The sequence below is a fragment of the Simochromis diagramma genome, unplaced genomic scaffold (genome assembly GCF_900408965.1).
Source record: "Simochromis diagramma unplaced genomic scaffold, fSimDia1.1 OVJJ01000602.1, whole genome shotgun sequence".
Taxonomy (NCBI): Eukaryota; Metazoa; Chordata; class Actinopteri; order Cichliformes; family Cichlidae; genus Simochromis; species Simochromis diagramma.
Window position 1 is genome coordinate 10,338,642 of NW_024387040.1, and position 14,319 is coordinate 10,352,960.

The 14,319-nt window shown below is 39.2% G+C and overlaps 1 protein-coding gene across 1 annotated transcript in view; it reads right to left on the reverse strand.

The window, feature by feature from the left end:
- The window catches only part of LOC120741312 (cadherin-7-like), a 109,817-nt gene that overhangs the window by 43,932 nt on the left and 51,566 nt on the right, over nucleotides 1-14,319 (reverse strand).

Here is a 14,319-nt window from a genome sequence, read left to right on the forward strand (position 1 = left end):
CAAGTTTTCAGCTAATAGCTGTTTAGGAATTACCTTGATGGGGAAAAATCCCATTTTATTCCTGTCAAACTGTGTTATCTTTGCCATTTTTCATAGATTCAACTAAATAAATAAGAACAATTTATGTGTTTTGTGACAGGCTGCTAGTAACAAAGTGCCTAAAGATACAATTTAAAATTGGCTCTTTGCTAAGTTACTGTTATGTTTAGACACAACACTGATTTATCCCTTGAGCTAGATGACTTTTTTGTGCTCGAATGATTCATAGGTTTGTGTTAAGTGGTTTAACAAACAAAATCCTTGTGTTTTTTAGCATACTGGACTGAAAATGAGTGAAAAAGCAGCCAATTTCCAAAAATCAACTTCAGAAAACCTGTAGAACTGTTGTTCAAGACTGCTTTGAAATTACAAGAAAGTCTGGCTTTTCAGCTTACGACACTGTCAGCCACCTACAATGCAGTTTTGAGAAGTGCCTCAAGTGTCTCGACCTTCAGTCATATCTTGAGTGAGGTGACCTCAATAGGTCACATGACAAGGTGAGACAAGACCTTGGTGGTTTCACCCGAAACCTTTGGTTGTAATGATCCACGCCTTTTTCCACACTTTGACTTGTGCAACGAGGGACATGGTTAATAGTAGGTTAACAATCCTCTTATCAAACAGCCCCCACCTGGGTTTAAATATCTGGGACTCTTCATCATTTAGTTTTAGAACTGAAGAAGCATCCCGGATAAGAGGTGAAGCATCTTCAAGAAAGTCTAGTCATTTTCTTTCCGAGATCCTTAGTCTACCATGACCTGGATGACTACACGAACGTAACGTCTGGCTCTTTGAAAGCTAAATATAATGAAATGCTGGGTAGCTCAAAACTTTAGCACAGTAGTAAGAACCTAGCGCATCAATTAATTCATTTCAAAACCATACACAGAACATACATTACACCCTATAAGAGGTTCCAGATGAAACTACAGGCTACGTATCACTGTCACATCTGCAATGATTCGTCACCAGGCACGTTTTTGCACATGTTTTGGGACTGTCCTGCTAGCTATCTATAACAGTCATTTACTGATTTGGCTTTTTTGTTTATCGATTGTTTATCCAGTTGCTTAAAGTTTAGCATCCAACAGTAACAGTATGTTATGTACTCCTTCACCTACTCTTCAAGTAGCAGATCAAAAATTGGCTTATCTCTGATGCCTTTTTTTCTCATTCATGTTCATTTTGATTCATTTACTCAGAACCTTTCTCTGATGCAAAGCTTTAATTGTCTCGTATCCATTGCTTGTGTTTTTAACATGAAAGCATAAAAAGCACTTATACACCACCTTACAAACTATGACGTCAACCTCAAAATGATTTCAGCTTTGAAGTTAGTTGGTAAAAAGACTCCAGTCGTGCTAAAATAGATGCTGAATTCAGACTGGAAAAGAGTGATCACATCAATCATGTAGTCTTTACTATGAGAATGCTTTGACATGGAGTAATTGTCCATAATGACTGGTCCCTTGTTTACACACCGGCAATGATTTGTGACTCCTTTGTGCCCTCAAATGTGCCGTCACTCCAAATAGTTTAGGGGTCTGAAGCATGATGAGGATAATGTAAAGATGCTGTCAGAAAAGCAAACACATACAAGGGGACATTTTTGCTGCCAGGGGAGGCATTATCTGTCTGTCCCCCTGTCATGATTGATCTGTATCAGAAAAATCAGAGATGTGTCAACACTGACATCCAATGACTGGCTCATGCGATTAGTGCCGCTGTGCGGTGTATACTTTAATCACCACAACAGCATTAAACACAAGCACAAATTCTTAAAAAGCGTATGGAGAAATCTTTTCATTAACAGCATTTTTCTAATCTCAGCTTTATCTCCTGACTACAAAGATGATAATTCCAGAAAAAAATTAACGCGACACATTTAAATGCAAAGAAAAGTGCCCTAATCCTTCAAAAGCAATCACTGTTGCTTTCAAAGTTAATGACTTGCCACACAATGTGTTTCATTCATTAAATGGCACTTATTAAAGATTCATACAGAACCTGAAAGATTACTCATTAAGAACCACACAAAGCCACAGCATACAGTTCCTGAATAAATGAATCATTTTTGGTTGCTTTATCGTATTCACAGGCTGATGAAGCAGATCAAAGAGGGTGCTCTTTCTTAGCGCTGGCACCTGAAGAATTTCCCATAATCCTTTAAATTACCCACAAAAATGGCACGCAATTGAGGTTCAGTTTTATGACATTGAAATAAAAAATAAAAATGAAATAAATGCACACATTTGCTCATTAAATGCTGTCCCCTTTGGTGCGAACGGTGTTGTCTTTAGACATAAAAAATAGTTTGCAGATTTCACAGACATAGATTTGGACCAATGTTTACTCAGAGCTGCACTAATCAATAGTTCCATTTGCACAATGGCTCATTTAGAGTGTAATGTGAAAGGTGGCACTTGTATAGATTACAGAGGTTTGCCAGCCTGCCCAGAGTTTTAGTATGTTCCATGTTTATCCTGCTTTTGTGATGACAAGTTCAAGGCTCTTACAGCCTCATTAACCCTCCTTTATTTATTAATTTCTTTTTTGATTTCCTGTGTGCTACCTATTCTGCAACAAAAGGAAGACTCTATTTGGTGAACATAATTGAGCATTTAGATGACAGAGCCAGACGTTTTCCTTTGGAGGATGGAGGCCAAAACAGAATTAAAAAGACTATAATATTGGATATTCATCAGACTGCCAAAAACATGACTTTATTAGTAATTAGTACTATTAATAACCTTCCTCTCTGTTTGAGTGATGTGTAAATTTAAACAGTTCAAACACAACCTGAATGTTATAATAATGTGAAAAGAAGCTGTTCCATTTAGTTAATATGCATGCTTTATTTGCTTTTTTGTTGTAGTTCAGCAGCTTTTCAGCTCCCTATTTTAACAATTCTGAACACATTTATGAATGTTTCTTTCCAACATATATCTGATAAAGTGCTGTCATTAAGATGATTATGCCCTGCCACATTTAAATATTATGTATGAGGACTGTGTGCTGTTTATTTTAAGCATAAAGCATCTTTTGGACCAAACAGGTCTAAAATCAAATAAAATGCTATACACACAAACCTTTCCTCCCTAACTCAAAACTACAACTCTCATCACTTCACGCCCCACCTAATCCTCATCCTTTCTTCAACCCGAGGAAGGATTGCAGCTCGGGTTCTCGGGAGAATAAAGGTACACACACATGCGCGCACACACAGAATTTACAATTCACCTCAGCCCAAAAACAAAGGGGGGGAAGGACAAACAAATCAAGAAAAGTGGGTCACAAGACTTAAAGAGAAAAAAATAAAGATGCTTTCTGACCGTCAATCGTGGCTGTACTCGAAAATAAACAATTCCATTAAGTGTTTAATTTTCTTTCTCTGCCATCCTTTATTAATGTCATTACAGTCCCTCCAGCAGAAAAGTGTTATTGGCTGCTCTAAGTAAATGGCTCAGTTAGCTAAATTATACTGAGCTGTCCACTGCTTTTCTCTAAAGTCCCTGCTCCAGGGCTTACGGTGGGATGACGTTAGTCAATAAAACAATAATCTTTAGCTGCTGCTCTACAAAACATACCATTTCAGTATAATAATGAACAGTGCTGCAAAAAAGCAGAGCTATCTTTCTCTCCTTTGGGTAAGCCTCAGTGACAAAGTTAAGACGTGTCATTTGTTTCTTTTCTTTTTTTAGTCTAATGCTTTTATGCTTAGATTTTAGGCATCTATCTCTGTATCTCTGCGTGTGTGGATATTCACCCATCTGTTCGGTTTATCTCTCACATTCTTTTCCCATCCATCCATCCATTCATCACTTTTTTGTTGGTTCGTCCACAATGTAACCTCGTAGCCAATTAAAGAGCACCGCCAGTGCTCTGGTGTTTGCTGTAGTGACACCTATGAACCCTGTTTACTGAGTTGCATCAGAAAGGTTACTTCAAGCCTTCAATCCAGCAAGGCTCCCTAAATACTAGCTAGACACAAACAAAAGTTTTCTGTCCTCTGCTCCACATAACATCACCATAGAGACGTAGAATGCATGGGCAGACCTGAAAGAGGCATCTTTAAGGATTCACAAGAAGTAAAACTGAGACGGAAGCTGGATAATGGTCGGATTATAATAACAGCGGCAATGGATGGCTCCTAAAAGGTGAAATAAAAAAAAATGAACAAAAGATGTTAAGTTTGTGCAGCCAGGAGTGAGACAAATGAATGTTCTCACTAAACCATAGATCGGCTTCACACACAATTGATATACTTATTTAATATCAGCTTGGTTTGTTGGAGGTTGGGAGATATTGGCTGTGGTTAATGATGCTGTGAATCCTGATTCTAGCAAGTTGGAAGGAAGAAAAAAAAAAAGAAGAAAAGAAGCAACATGTTTCTCTTCACGCCTGGCCAGAAGCACACATACTTCTCACCGAGCGACACTGCTAATCCACACGGCATTGTTGCAAGGCTGTTGTTTGTCTGCTGGGTGCCAGCCCCCTCGCTCTCTATCTCTGTTACCCCATCCGGCGCTGGTGTCATTCCTGGGGAGAGGCGATGATTAAAATCCTTCTGTCGCTATCACGGCATGGCCTAGCGTTGCGCCGTGACTCCTTGCCTCCGGTGCAAGCCAGACGCATTGTAGCCATGCATTTATCTAGCTGTCTCCACACCACTGGCGGCAGACGGGTGGGCCACGCTCCCTGCTAAAGCCCAGATACTTGACATTTGTCTTACGAAGAGGAAATAAAAGTGCAGGCTTTGGAGGAACCCTCTGGCTCTGCGTGCAGCTATGAGAGGTACTGATGAAGGTGATGAACACTTAAACATGAAGGGCGCAGTATGTGATTTGCTGAACCCCTCAGGCAGCTTACAAGGGAAAAATCCCATAACACAAAAACAGGCCACACAAACAGGGAATAAAACCTGCAGCCTAGGTAGTTTATTACTGAGTGACATTCAAACATCATGCTCTAATCATGGGTCACTATAGCTTCCCAGGTACCCAAGAGTGTGAAAGGGCCACATGATGCCACAGTACAATAGACCGGTGTGTTACACAAATAAGTCATTATGTCCAACAAGTTACACACAGGGCACAGGAGCCATTTATTTGTAAGCTGAAAGGAAATGTGCTTGCGTGTGCGCACGATCGAGTGTTCGTCTGCGTGCGTGTTGTTTGTGATTAGAATTAAAAAAATTGCACCCCCCACTCCCCACTCTCTCGATATTACCTGCCTGAACCGCAGGAGGCAGCCAGATTTATATCTAGCCTTCAGCTGTAATGTTTTCCGATTTAGTGCAGTCACCACAAAAAGAGCCCGTGCAAAGCCACAGCGACACGCGCTTTTCGGAGAAGAGGGCAGAGAAAAGCACACAAGATTTTTAAAAAGACCATGTTAATATCTTAATCACAGCCTGATCACGGCAAACCTTTCGTCTACTGACCTCAGTGTCTAAACTTCACAGCTACAGAGTACACAAGGATTAAACGTGGCCTTTTCTTTTATTTGAGCCATATCGGTTTAATTAGATTCTTAGTCCGAGAAGAGACAAAGCTCAGTCTGTCATATGTTGGTACTTCAGTAGCTGTCGTATTCAGATGTCATACTCGTGTCTTTCTCAGAGGCATGCTATGTCACATCTCAAACACCCCACCCTCCTCATGCAATTAATCCACTCATTCAGGCACCTGTCATTTTCTACTAACTGAATTCTGCTCTTGTTATTCCAGCTATTTAAGTTTGTGACCATGCATGCATGCTTAACAGCGCTAATGTGCATGGATAATTGTCTCTAAAGGAATGGCCATATCGACGAGGTGTATGGCGCAGGGCTTTGGGGCAGCTGTTCAAACCTCCTTGAGCTTGCCATCAATTAGAACACAGTCCTGAACAGCGTTACCATTTAAGCTTCACCTTCAAACTAAACTACGAGCTATCAATCAATATATATTACAAAATCCTCTCTTTAGGCACACTAACGTATGTATTTTGCTGACATTATGCACTGCTTGGAAGTTACTGGAGCTATTTGGGATTAAGTACTTTTCCCAAGGGCACCTTGTAGATTTCATTTGGGATTAAGAACCAAAGTAAAAGACTTGTTAGACGAAAAAGAGCAAGGATACAACCCACCTAACATCAGGTCACACATCTCCACCCTTCCAGCAGCTTCCCCCACCACCAGCTATTAGCACTCTGCCAGTTAATCGCAAGCGCAGTATTGCAGTGTGGAGCAAGTGTAGTGTTCGACTCAGGCACTTTGTCAAAGTCACCCTCTGCTATGGCCCAGGCGTGTGCTGCAAATGGGACTAATTAGTAACTTACAAAGACAGAGGCACAGTGCTCATCCCACAATACTCAGCACCAGGTTGGTGTCTAAAAGCTAGTCTCTCAGCGCCACAGTGTATTCCATAAGATACATGATATTGACAATGTGTTAAAAACTGATAAGTAACACAAACAATGTGGTTCCTTTCACAGTCAGGTGAGCAGAATATTTTACACCTGGATGTCATCCAGGGGTAAAAATGAAAGAACTAAACCAGAATTACTGGAAGATGATCAAAGAAACGCACCCCGTCTCAAGGAAAGATTGTTGTTGTGTTCCTAACATTACTAAGTTTGCTTACTTTGTGACGCACTTCTTGCTGCTATACGGTTACACTGCAAAGGAGTGGCCACTTTTAAGCAAAGTACCTCTCAGTTTAACAGTTTATTTTCTCAGCAAGCAAATTATTTTTGACGAGTATTCTAGAACAAAATGCGTATTTCTTGTTTAAAGTTTTTGACAACCATCAATTGTCTAGTACTTTTTTTTGTGAAGATCACACAATTTGGTCCTCCAACACAAACACTAATTACGGTATCAATTTCGTGGCTGACTGCCTTTTAGGCCCACAGTTGATGCATGTCCTCCTAACTTTCATTAAAGTGGGAGTTTAATGTTTGCCAGCGGCCATTGTTGCAACAAGTGTTGTCACAAAAACAAAACACAACAAAAAAACTACAAAAAAATAAAGTAAAAAAAAGTTTCTGTTTGTGGCACAACTACGGATGATTTATAAGGAAAGTGAACTTTGTGTTTGCTGTGACTGTAATCTGCTGCTCATACTCACATGGTCATACCAGAACAAGTGATGATGTTGCAGCGAAACCTCTGATTACACTGAACTTATCAAGGTGGTTTGGGTTTTTTTCAGTATAAGATTCTTTATTGTAAAAATACAGAAATAAATGTATCCTAAAAACCATTTGGGGAATGTTTTTAATACAGCTCTTAAAAACGTTTCTGTACATGAATACCCAGTGATCTTCTATTACAACACAGACTGCAGTCAACTGCTTACTAAGACAGTCACATGGCAACAATGCATTGCATTTAGTAAAAACAACCTGATGAAGTTGAACTGAGAATCTGAATTGGGAAGAAAGCTGATTAAGGTGAATTTGAACGTGGGACGAGACACCGAGCATTTCAGAAATTGCTGATCTCTAGGGTTTACAGAGAATGGTCATAAAAAGAGAAAATATCCAATGCTAGCTAGTTATCTGGGAGAAAATCCCTCACTGATGCTATGCTCAGGGCAGGATGGCCAGAAGGTTGGTTCTGTTTACCTGGACAGCGTTTTCAATGGGACGTTTCTCCCACTGAAAACGCTACGTCCAGGCGAACAGAAATAACCTGATAGGAAGGCAACAATAACTCAAATAAAAGTAAGTAAGTGAAATTTTATTTGTATAGCACCTTTCAAGACAAAAATCACAAAGTGCTTCACAGAAAAGCTAAAACATAAAAACAGAAATCCAAACAAAAGCAAGTTTAAAAAGATGGTTTTTAGCTGTTTTTTAAATGAAACCACTGAGTCCACAGATCTCAGGCTCAAAGGAAGGGAGTTCCAGAGTCTGGGGGCCACAGTTACAAACGCTCTATCGCCTTGACCACTTCTTCAAACTAAAATATGCAGAAGAGCATCTCTGAATACACAAAACATTAAGCTTCTCAGCTGACTGGCTTCGGCAGCAGACGACCACACCAGGTGCCACACTTGTAACATAATGACATGAAACTGAGGGTACAATTTGCACAAGCTCACCAACATTGTGGGATCAAAATTTGCTGTAAATAACACGTGGATTCAAAACATGGATTCATCTTGCTTTTCATTGCATTTGCAGTGGTGGCTATCTAACTGTGTGTGGGATATTTTCTGGGCACACACCTTAGTGTGTATTTTTTGAATGTCGTAGCCTACCTCTGTATAATTGCCGACCATGTCGATCTCTTTAAGACCCAAGCGTACTCACCTTGTGTGCTATCCTACTGCTTCCAGTAGAGGAGCACACCATGAGACAAAGCTCAAATCATCTCAAACTGGTTTTCCCAAACATGACAGTGATTTCACAGTATTCAGATGGCCTCCACGGTCACTAGATGTCAATAACATGAAGCATTAAGGGAGTTCTGAAGGCAAAAAGGGGTCTAACACACCCTTCCGTCAAAGTGTACCTAAAGTGATTGGCAAGTGTAAAAAATGAATGGGAAACGGACTGGTTCTTATACAGTGCTTTTCTACCCTACTTGAGCACTCAAAGCACTTTATACAACATGTCTCATTCAACCATTCACACCCATTCACACACACACACTCATACAAGCACTTTTTGATACTTTTCTGTCCACTGAGATAAATGCACCGAAATCACTGTCTTGCTCAAGGGTACTCTGGGGTGCAGACTGAAGCAACCAGGGATCAAACCACTAACCTTGTCATTCCTAGATGACCTGCTCCTAGGCTCCTCTTTTATTCACACTGCTTTTATTCACTGTGGTGCTGGCTTCTCAATAAAGTATGTAGATTTACATAACCTTAATTCTACTGACTGGGGTACCTACAGACTATAAGGGAATACTTTTTCTCACAGGTAGTTTATTCTGTTATTCCAATTTTTCATGACTTTTTAAATTAACTTCAACTAATGCTACTTTTTTACTCTACCTAATACCTTGGGATCCCTCAGAACTCTAAAATATTGATGTTCAGAGGGAGCTAGGGACCCACCAAGTGTTAAACACCATCGTGTGCTTATGCCTATGATACGTGGTGATAAAACTAATGATGTTGTAAGCAAAAAATAGGTCAACATGTTGCTATAATTGTTTCTCGTGCTAGTTCTAGCTTCAGCTCCACAGGAATCCCATTCTGGAGTCCTTATATGTTAAATATGTTGTTAGTGAGCTTTAAATATGGACTTATCTCTGGTTAACATCAGAGTCAACTGTAGAGGATCACAGTCCACAGGTTTTTATAACCCAGTAAGGCTTCTGAAATATCAACCTTGTGTTTTAAAGAATCCACTTACCTTAAAGAAAATCATCAGTCAAGGCTGTGAAAGTATGGGATCTGGTCACTGAGCTTAGAAAAAGGGGAAAATAAACATGATATGGGAATAATGAGGGCTTTATGGGGCAAGACGCACTGTCTGAACATCACTTGTGTGCTCTCACTTTAATTGGCATAGGCCTTACGAAGTCTCATTCAAGAGTCATTGATGTGTACAAGTATTCTTGCGAACTTTGTCAAAGATCGTTGAACAGCCACAGGCAAAGTGGTCAAATTTTCACCAGTTCTGTGCCAGCTTTAAATATTACTGCAGGGCAGTACATGATAAATCAATCTACTTTTCACAAGTTCTTTACGAACAAGAAGTCAGACAAGTCACTTTATGTAAAACATATTTTTTTTGACGGATAAGAGCAATCGAGGAGATAAATGCAGAAATTTATGCAGCGATAAATCAAAGGGAACCCACAAATGCACACAATAAATACAACGTGGTAAATAGCTTGTAGAGTTTTGAAAGCTGATGACACAGCAGGATTGTTTTTTACAGTAAACTAGCTGAGCATTTTTTAGCAGCATGAATTTTTATTTCCCCAAGATAGTTCTTCTTGAAAGGTAGCTAAATGAAGATGAAGATGAAGGTAGTCAACTGAGCACTTCCTAATATTTCTCTCGATTACAGTTGTGTGTTTGCACTCTTTCAAGGAGGAAGATAAGGGGGGGCAAGAAAGTGTAATAAACCAACAGAGACTTCTAGACACCAACAATGCTGCTATGAAAGAGTGCAGGATTTCCCCCTTGACACACAGGTTACAGTTTTTAAGTCATCTTTTTCCACTCTGCTGTTATTAAGGTTACCCCTGTCAAACAAGAGAACATGTCTTCATGCTTCCCTGCATCCAGTCCCACATGGAGTCACACCTCTCTGAGGGCCATCCACGCTATTCCATTCTGACACCAATATTGCATCTCATAACCGTGAGATCCAATCACCTTCTGCGGGAATGAAAAGAGAGCCAAGTATAATCAGTCGTGGTCAGACAGAGATGGGCAGCAGAAAGGCAAGGTGCTGGCAGGGGCCCAAGGGCTGTATCTGGCTGCACATTTTGGTGTATGTGCTTATGTGTGTGTATGCTTGTTTGACAGCTTAATAAACCAGCCATTGTCCTACAGAAAGAGTACCAACCTGGGATTTATCTGTGTGCTTTCTGTTCTTTAAGTTTTATGCTTAAAGCTGCAATAAGCAACTTTTCATGCTTAAACCTAAAAATCACTTGGCAGGTACTTGTGAATATAGCTTTCTTCTTTATTTATGTTTTCCTAACAGCAGTTTGGAGTTCAGAGTCAGACAACTTCACAGTTCAGATGTTTTAGTGAAAAAGCTTTAAAAACCTGCAATACGAATACACACAGAAAGCCAGTGTCAGCAAGTAGCTGAGCAACACTGGCATTAGCCTTGGCATTTTTGTCAGGAGTTAGAGGACATAAAACGGAGGTAAATCACAGATGAATACTGGACTTAAATTGACCATTAATATGAAATCACTATGAATTAAGCTAGGACTATTACTCTGCTCGAGAGACCACAGCTACAGATTTTCTGGGGAATTTATTAGCTACAGGTTTTATGCATAATAGTTGTTAATCAATATTTATGTAATTCATTTGTTTCAGTTGTTGGTTTAAAATGTTACAGAGTTAAGGATCACTTGGTCTACAGGCAGGTTTAACGTTTCTAGTAAGGTTGTTTTATTTCAAGTTTCTTGCTAGCCAAAATTAGCATACCATTCAATGTTACAATCATTTAAAGATGCAGCATGCTAACAAAGCTAGCTAGGCAAGGTTTTATTGCAACATCTGGCTTAAAAAAGAGTTGTGAAGACATATTAACTACATCAATCTTCTTAAATCAGATATAAAAGAAGGTGATATTTAATGTAGGCTTTATGATTATTCAAGAAACAATAATCAGTGCTGCCAGTATGGTGTACCAGTGGTTAGTGCTGTTGCCTTGCAGCTTCTATTTTCAAACTATCAGCTGACTGAGTTTGCATGTTGTCCCATTTTCTTGCACTTGTTCTCTTCATGTACCCTGACTTTCTCTTACAGTGCAAAGACCTGTACGTTAGGTTAATTGGTGATTATAAATCGGCTATAGGTGTAAACGTAAGCATGCATCCCCTCCCCCGTGACCCTAAATTCTGTAAGAACATGGATAGATTGGCAATAATCAATATTCATTTTAGATTGATTTAACTTACATTTTTATTCTTATAGCTTTACATGCTTCTTTGAGCCAGAAATCATAACTAAACTTATTTTTGGCAACGTGTCAATGAAACTGAATGAGACAATGAGGTTGTTGCAATTCATCAAAACATTTTTAATGTTGAGACTATACCTGAGGGATTACTTACACTGTGTTAACTACTTTCAAGTGCCTATTAAAATTGAAAGCTGTGCCGCTCACTACTAAATTTGAACTATTGCATTCAAAACACACAGCATATTCATTTATTTATGGATGCCACCAGTAAGGAACTAAGTAAATACTTAAATATATATTCAAGAAGTTCTTAAAAAAACTCCTCTAGAGGGAAGGTGATCACAGCATTTTAACAGATTAATTAGCTAACAGAAGTTTTAGCTTCTAAGCAACATGAGAAGATCCACTTATAATCAAAGATTCGCAGCTTCAGAGTAGTCCCAGAGAAACTGCTGGAGCTTAGAGTATCAATGAGGGACTTTTTCTTTTTCCTTTTTTCATTTGGAGTGTATAAAACATGTAAATGTTCACCCGAAAACATGGTAACATGGAAATATTCTCTAATGAAAGCTTCAGCAGGAGGCTTCATTAGTTGAAGGTCTCCAGAAAGTGAAAAACAACATGGATATTCTGCGATACTGTGCAGGCTTCACAGCTAAATGTGCTGATGAATTTTGATGCACCCAACATATTTTCCTCCAAAGACATCACATCAATAATGCCAACACAGTGTGAAGTTATTTCCTTTTTTGCGATATGCATTCGTTTTTTCTGGAGCGTTCCATTTTCTTCCGGTGGTTAGGTTTATTGAATGTTTACAGTGAACCTTACAGGTCACAGCGGAGTTTGTTTTGTTGAGCATCCCTCTTATTTCTGTGTCTGACCGAGTGTGAAAAATAAGTGACAGAAATCTCTGCATTGCAGTGGCTCTCAGCAGTTCATGAATTAGAACTACATTCATAAAATTGTAGCATGTGTGTATGTGTTGCTCTTGAAGCAGAGGATGAGGCCTGTATTACTGGATGGCCCATATTTTCCTGTTTTCTTGCAAGAGTGCTTTGCATGAAGTAGCTGAGCCTCGGCAGGGCAGTGGCTAATGAGCCAGCGATGAAGATGTAGCGAGGGCTGCCGCTGCACTTTCCCAGGATAAAATGCCCCACAAGTCACCATACTATCTCACATCTTATGGTTCAAGCTACTTTATCCATTTTCTCCGAATTTTTAAATGGTTTCTTTTTATTTTGAGTGCTGTTACTTTTATTATAACAAGTGGCAAAACTTGCAAACATGCATCTAGGTGCTAAAATCAGGTGTATATATCCTTCAACACTCATTTTCTTTGCATATATATGAAAAGTGAAATTCAGGAGAAATAACACACACAGTTATACAACACACTCTGGGGTTTTAATGCTTCACATAACAGACAACTTGGAAAAGAACCAATTTTAAATTGTATCTTTAGGCACTTTGTTACCAGCAAGCCTGTCGCAAAAACACATAATTTGTTCTCATTTCTCAGGTTGAATCTACAAAAAAATGCCTTGACGGGCTAAAAAACAACATTTTTGCACCAACACGCTATTTCCAAAGAGCTATTAGCTGAAAACTTGGCATATCTCGGCATGGAGTGAAATTCTCATTAAACAATTTGCGGAAACTGGACTAGTGGAGTACCAAAAAAGTGGCACACCTAAAAAACTATTTACAGCAGATAAACAGTATAAACTGGATCTCATGTCCTTAGAAATTGGGAACAAAAAGAAGCAAAGACTTGAGAGATACATCTGACCCTTTGATTGATCCACCTACTTACTCATCAGAAACGGTCTCAGTGGAAAGGTGACTGTCAAGAACTGGACTGAAAATCAGTGGTAACGGGTCTTTGGAGTTATGAATTCAATTTTTTAGTTCACCTTTTTGCAAATATATACAGATCAGGTCAGGAGAGCGAGTGTACAACAGTCAGTGTCTATAGCCATCATAGTAGATGCTCTTTTATGGTTTGGGGCTGCAGTTCAGCCAGTGGTGTTAGGAGATCTTGCCAAAACTGATTAAATCATGAATACAGAAAGGTATCATCGGGTATGGTATTACATATAATACTGTATTACTGTGACATAATACCATCTGGAAAGCATTTAATCGACAACAGCTTCATTTTTCAGACTAGCAATGACAATATCAGCGCAGTAAACGCGTAATGATAATGGAACACGATTAGTCATGGACTGGTCTCCCCAGAGCCTGGACGTCAACATTACTAAAGAAATATGAGATCATCTGTACGGAGAACTGAACAAAAGGCAGCCAACATTAAAAGAAGAGCTCTGAATGTCCTTCAAGAAGCCTGGAGCACTATTCCTAAAAACTACTTAAAGAAACTACAAGTAAACTAAAAGAGTGCAGACTGTGCTGAAGCTCATCAGAGTTGTATAAACTCTGTTTGTGCCTTATATACTGTTTGTTTTATATTTGCACTTCAATAAACCCATTTAGCACTTCTCTGGCAAAATATGAAACAAAATGAAGGGTGTCTCAACATTTAAGTATAGTAAAGTAAGTATAACAATAACTGCTACCTGCCATCTCTCATACATGTTCTCTGCCCCTGTTTACTAATAATTACAAATATGTCCTGAAAGTTTATTTAAAGGTTTTTTTTCAATAATT